This window comes from Pongo pygmaeus, chromosome 17 (assembly GCF_028885625.2).
Source record: "Pongo pygmaeus isolate AG05252 chromosome 17, NHGRI_mPonPyg2-v2.0_pri, whole genome shotgun sequence".
NCBI classification, from domain to species: Eukaryota; Metazoa; Chordata; class Mammalia; order Primates; family Hominidae; genus Pongo; species Pongo pygmaeus.
In genome coordinates this window covers 92652998-92659281 of record NC_072390.2, presented here as the reverse complement: position 1 = coordinate 92659281, position 6284 = coordinate 92652998, and positions in this window count along the sequence as shown.

The window sequence follows — 6284 nt, the reverse complement described above, 5'->3', positions numbered from 1 at the left end:
ATATAACAACATAGATTAAACTCACAGAAGTAATGTTGCATGAAAGAATCCAGACACAAAAGAGCAAGTAGTGTAAGAATCCATTTCTATGAAATATGAAAACCTAATCAACGCAGTTTGGATAGGGTTACCAATAACTAGAAAGACTGTCACCAGGACTTCTGTGTGGTGAAGAATGCTCTTTTCCTTTTTCTGGGTTCTGATTACACAGGCACGTTCTGTTAAAAAAAAAAATCATTAAGCTATAAACTTACAATATTTATGTTTTTGGAAATATATAATATTTCAGTAAAAAGTAAAAGTGAAATGTGTTTTAATTATCCATGCTCAGTTCTTGTACATCACTGATATTTATTAAAATAAGAAAATGCGGTGGAATCTAAACCTTTATTTCAAAATGACACACAGAAGTTTCTGACCTAAAAGAAACAGTGTATGAACCAATGCAGAAACAAAGTGTAAGAACATTTTGAAACAGATTTTTTAATTGCTCTCCAGTATAGTAGGTTCTTCTCTGCCAGTGTTCTCTAAGACACTCAGTGCTCTCAAAATCAACTTATAAAAATGATTCAGTGGATAATGTTTTACCCAACATGTTTCTAAGTCACAGTAATAAGTTTCTCCTTTTCTGCAGGAGTGTCAGTAGTAAAGGAGTTTTTATACATTATTAGACAAAATATTAAAGATGCTCCTATGTCGGCAGCATGCCACATGCAGGCTTATTCCTCACGCATGTGTGTGTCCCCAGGGCCAGCTGCAACCTCTGCTCTGCAGGGTGGCCTGGAAGGCAGGACCCCCACCTCTGGAACACTGCTGGCCCTCAAGGTAACAGGTTACCTTTTCCTTGTTTTGAGAAGTGCCACCGGCAGTGCCTTCAGCTGGACTCTGCTGCTGTTAGACTGAACGTGCTGGTGTCACCGTAAGGTGGGGGCTGGGGCAGGCAGAAGGGGTGTATCCTTTTCTGATGAAGTCTCCATCTCTTAGGTCCTGATATGGTTTGGATATTTGTCCCACCAAAATCTCATGTGAAATCATGATCCCTGGAGGTGAGACCTGGAGGGGCCTGGAGGGAGGCGTTTGGGTCACGGGGACGGATCCCTCATGGCTTGGTGCTGTCTTCCCAATAGTGAGCTCTCCAGAGATCTGGTTGTTGTAGAATGTGGCACCTCCCCACCTCTCTTTCTTGCTCGGGGTCTCATCATGTGACTCGCTGGCTCCCCATTGCCTTTCACCATGACTGGAAGCTTCCTGAGAACTCCCTAGAAGTAGATCTGCCAGCACCAGGCTTCCTGTACAGCCTGCAGCACTATGAGCCAGTAGAATTTCTTTCCTTTATAAATCACCCAGTCTCAGGTATTTCTTTATAGCAATGCAACAATGGCCCAATACAGGGCCCCAGGGCTTGGGGTGTGGCCTTCACAATGTTCCCACCCCTCCCCCAGGATCCCGGCCTCCCCACCCACTGGCTTCCCTGTCTTCAGCCTCTTTGTTCTTTTCCCGAAAAGCCCCACCTCCAGCAAGGCCAGGGCAGGCTGAGTGGAGCCCTTTCTCCAGGAGGGTGCTGTTTCTGCGTGTCCTCTAGATGGGATAGTCTCCCTTGGAGGGTAGGTCTGTGATACATAGAAGGGTATCCCCCTCCCTCTCTCAGAGTCATGAGGGGCTTTTTCCCGAGTCCTTGATGTGAGAACCCGGTGGGGTTTCTGCAAGGTGAGCCCCTGAATGTGAGCCCCAGGCCACCCATGGCGCAGCCTGGAGGAGCCATTTGCTCTCCGCTAATCCACTCTCCAGCCTGAGACCTTGGTCAAAGCCACCAGCCCAGCACGAGGTCCTACCACGCACCATTCAGGGACTTCCACTCCAGGGAAGCAAACCTCTGGTGCCACATTTAGTTGGATCCTCCTGTTTCTTCAGATTTGGGGTGGCAGTTTGTTTTGCAAGCTCTGCTGTTTGATGGGTGTAAGGAAAGTCATTGATCTCAGTTTCCCACCTTCTCTTGCTGTCGTGCAGGGAGTGTCTACCTCTGTGCCCTTTCTGCATCGGAGCTGCAACATGGGTTGAAAAGTTCATTTGGTGGCCTAGAAATTTATTGATTCTGGTTTTGTGTCATATGCTTATCAGTTCTAACAGGCTTTATTTGGGTGGAATCTTTAAGTTCTTCTAAATATAAGATCACGTGGTCTGTAAACAAGGCTAATTTGACTTCTTCCTCTCCAATTGGGATACCCTTTATGTCTTTCTCTTGCCTAATTGCTCTGGCTAGGACTTCCAGTATTATATGGAACAAAATCAGTAAAGATATAGATGACCCAAACTATCAGTCAATCAACTTGATGTAACTGACATTTATAGAATATGCCATTGAGAATATCCATATAGATAGTCTGCCATCCAGAATATGCCATACAGAATATGCCATCCAGCAACAGCAGAATACACGTCCTTCCTATCCTCTCAAGTGTACAGGGAACATGCACCAAGACAGATCACATTCTGATCCATGAAGTCCACCTTCATAAATAACCCGTTCCTCAGTTCACAGTGAGCACTCAAACACAATGACTCTGACTCCTGTTTTAAGGAGCAGCAAATTCGTAGCTCCAACACCTCATCACATGTTACGAGGCCGCATTGCAAACCATCGCCATCTCTGCAATGCACACCCTATGCTCTAACGAATGGACCTTTTTAATTTTACTTGCATTATGAAAACTTGTGCAAAATGAGAATTGTGTGAACGTGGTAAGACTGTGGAAAAGAACTCCTAGTGCCCAATTCCTTGCAGAATTGCAGCAAAGGTTGCAGGTACTAACATCATCCCCTCTGTAGGATCTTCAAAACCTTGTTTTGATCTCTAGAGAAACTGAAAAAATAATTGTTCAGATACACATCTGAAAACAGAAAGCAACCACTTAAGAGATGATGCTCTAAGTCTCATGGTGGGAAGAAAAATGCAAGAGAATTAATTCAAACTCTCCAGGGCTCTATATACAGCATGATAATATCTCACATGTTTCTTAATGACTGAAAGGAAACAATATCACTAACTGTTCACAGCACATAGTTGATTACAAGTGGTTTATAGTTCATGTGCCAAAGTAATGAAGAGATTATATAACAAAATCTCACTGGAGAAAACACATTTACAGTCTTTGCCAACATTTGCTGCAGGCTGGGCTGTGAGGGCCTGAGAGGTCTGTGTGCAGGTGAGAGGCCAACAGCCAACTACCTGAGGGTAGAAGGGGCAACTTTTCCCCATTGCGAGAGTGGAATAGGGAAGAGCTATTTTTACTCATGAAAGATATCGTGTACTTCAGCCAATAAGCACAGATGTCATTACATCAATATCAAATAGTACATAATGCACATTGAGTCTGAATTGTCCATGGATAAAGCATCAAGCTTGACCAGATATTGGGAGAGGGAAGCTGCATATGTGAGGGGAATTTTTTGTTTTGTTTTGTTTTGAGACAGAGTCTCGCTCTGTCGCCCAGGCTGGAGATGGCAGTGGCGCCATCTCAGCTCACTGCAACTCTGCCTCCCAAGTTCAAGCGATTCTCCTGCCTCAGCCTCCTGAGTAGCTAGAATTGCAGGCTCCTGCTCACTGCGCCCGGCTAATTTTTGTATTTTTAGTAGAGACGGGATTTCACCATCTTGGCCATGCTGGTCTTGAACTCCTGACCTCATGATCCACCCGCCTCGGCTTCCCAAAGGTCTGGGATTACAGGCGTGAGCCACCGTACCGGGCCTGTGCAAGGGATTTTATCTCTGCTTCCATCCACCCCCCATTGCAGCTGCGTGGCACCAGAGCCAGCAACCATCAAGACGTTCATTAAGAAATGGAAGGGGTGGGCCCATTAGAACTGCAATTAAAATTCAAAAAAATAGGTTTAGCTCGTGTCACAGAGAATGTTCCCATTACTAATTTACTAGTTATGTTCTGATAACTAAATCATCTTCTCCAGAAAGCTTTAAAATCTGTCCATCTGTTTCCTAATCCTCAAATTCTAAAAATATACTAAAAAATGAAACATCTGTACCTGAGACTGAATGTGACCACATTATTTGTCGTGTACCATTCATACATCATAAACTCTTGAAACTAAAGAGTTCCAAAAGTTTCATAACTCCTGCGCTTGCCAGAGTTACGACCTTCACTTTAAATATATAATATATATTATATTTTTGTATATATTATATATTTTTATATATATTATATATATATTTTATATATATAATATATATACACACACACACACTCACAGGAGTAAATCCCACAGTCAGTGCCCTGGACAGTCCTGCTTATACCTTTCATGCTGCCTCCTAGGCGGTGGGCACTCAGTGTTTGTGGGATGGGTGACCCTAGGTCACTGAGCAGGTGCCCTGGACATCACTTTTCAGGTTACCTGCACTCATTCCAAGCAGGGGTTCTGAACACTGTGATTCCTGGACAGACCAAAGGGGTTTGTGAGCCCCCTGAAGGTACCTGCAGTAATGTGTGTGAGTGTGTGTGTGTGTGACTGCCTGTGGATATGTGTGAGCATGCATTGTACAAGTGTGTGTCTCCATGTATATGTGTGTGTGCCCGTGTGTGCCTGTGGATACCTGTGAGTGTTATATGTATATATGTGTGTCTGTGTGTATATGTAAATATGTGTGTGTCTGTTTGAGTGTTTTTGTGTTAGAGTGTCTGTAGATACCTGTGAGTATGTGTTGTAGGTATGTGTGTATCTCTGTGTATAGGGGTGTGTGTGTATATGTATGAGTGAGAGTGTATGTGTGTGAGTGCCTGTGAATATGTGTGTATGTTGTATGTGTGTATCTCTGTGTATATCAGTGTGTCTGTGTGTGTGTGTCTGTGGATATGTGTGAGTGTGCATTGTATGTATATATGTGTCTCTGTGTGTATATGTATATATGTGTGTGTCTGTGTGAGAGTACGTGTGTTAGAATGCCTGTGGATGTGTGTGTGTGTTGTTGGTATGTGCGTATCTCTGTGTGTATGTGCATGGGCATGTTTGTGTGTGTCTCTGTGTGTGCGTCTCTGTGTGTGTGTGTCTGTGGATACGTGTGAGTGTTGTATGTATACATGTGTCTCTGTGCCTATTTGTATATATGTGTGTGTGTGTTAGAGTGCCTGTGGATGTGGATGTGTGATGTTGGTATGTGTGTATCTCTGTATGTGAGTATGTTTGTATGTCTCTGTGTACGTATGTGTGTGTGTGTGTGTGTATGAGTGCCTGTGGATGCATGAGTGTGCACTGTAGGTATGTGTGTATCTCTGTGTGTATGTGTGCGAGTGTATGTGTTTGTGTGTGTCCGTCCATGTGGAGGGAGCAGAGGGAGCTTGTGCTTTTTTCCCAGGAGAGAGTCCTCAGCTTCATCAGGGTCTCAGAATGGGTCTGTGCGCCAGCCCCTTCTAAATAAAATACAGGAATCATGGTAAAAGGAAGGCTGGCTGGTACTGTCAATTCTGAGTAAGATCACGCTTTCCACGTTTTATAAACCTGCCTCTAACCCAGACAGGCTATAATCAGGGATTGCACTGATTTTTTTCTTAAACCAGCTTGCTATTGTTGGTCTTGATTGTTATTGGCTCAAAGGCATTGCAGTTTGGTGGTTACCATGTGAAGCCTCACCAGAACTTGATGATGAGGAAAATGTCATCACCTCGTAAAGGTTACATTATGAAATCAACACCTGAGAGAAAAGATGGACAAATAATCTTAAAACACAAGATGTCTCCGAAGACTGCCACAATTCACCCCAAGTTGATCCACTGCACACTAAGTAATGCTGCATTCATGCAGAAAGAGGCGGCCAGCACTGAGTCCTGGAGGGGGAGGCCAGAGGCTCACGGGACCACGGATGTGAAAGTATAATATTTTCCAGAGCTGAGGAAGCCTAAGCTAGGATTTTTTTTTGGTATTCCTATGCGTTTGATGAAGCCATTCTTACTGTGGCTAAGGACCTCGAGAATTTACCCCGTGAGTGTTAATATTCTAGAATTTAGAGCCTGCAAGGCCAAAAGCATTGTAACACATGATATCTAGTTATAGTGGCTGAACCCCAATTTAAGGAAATAGTGTGTTTTATACACTATGAAATATTAATTGGAGGAGGGGATTGCTATTTGCAAGAGCAAGGACAGAACGACAATATTCTGAAAAAGAGAGGGGGAGATGCCGGGAGGTCAATGAAAAGGGAAACAGAGTCAGAGAGATTTAGAAGTTTTGTGGAGCTGTCAACCACAATGGTGTAAGGTGTGAGGAAGAGCAAGTCCAGCT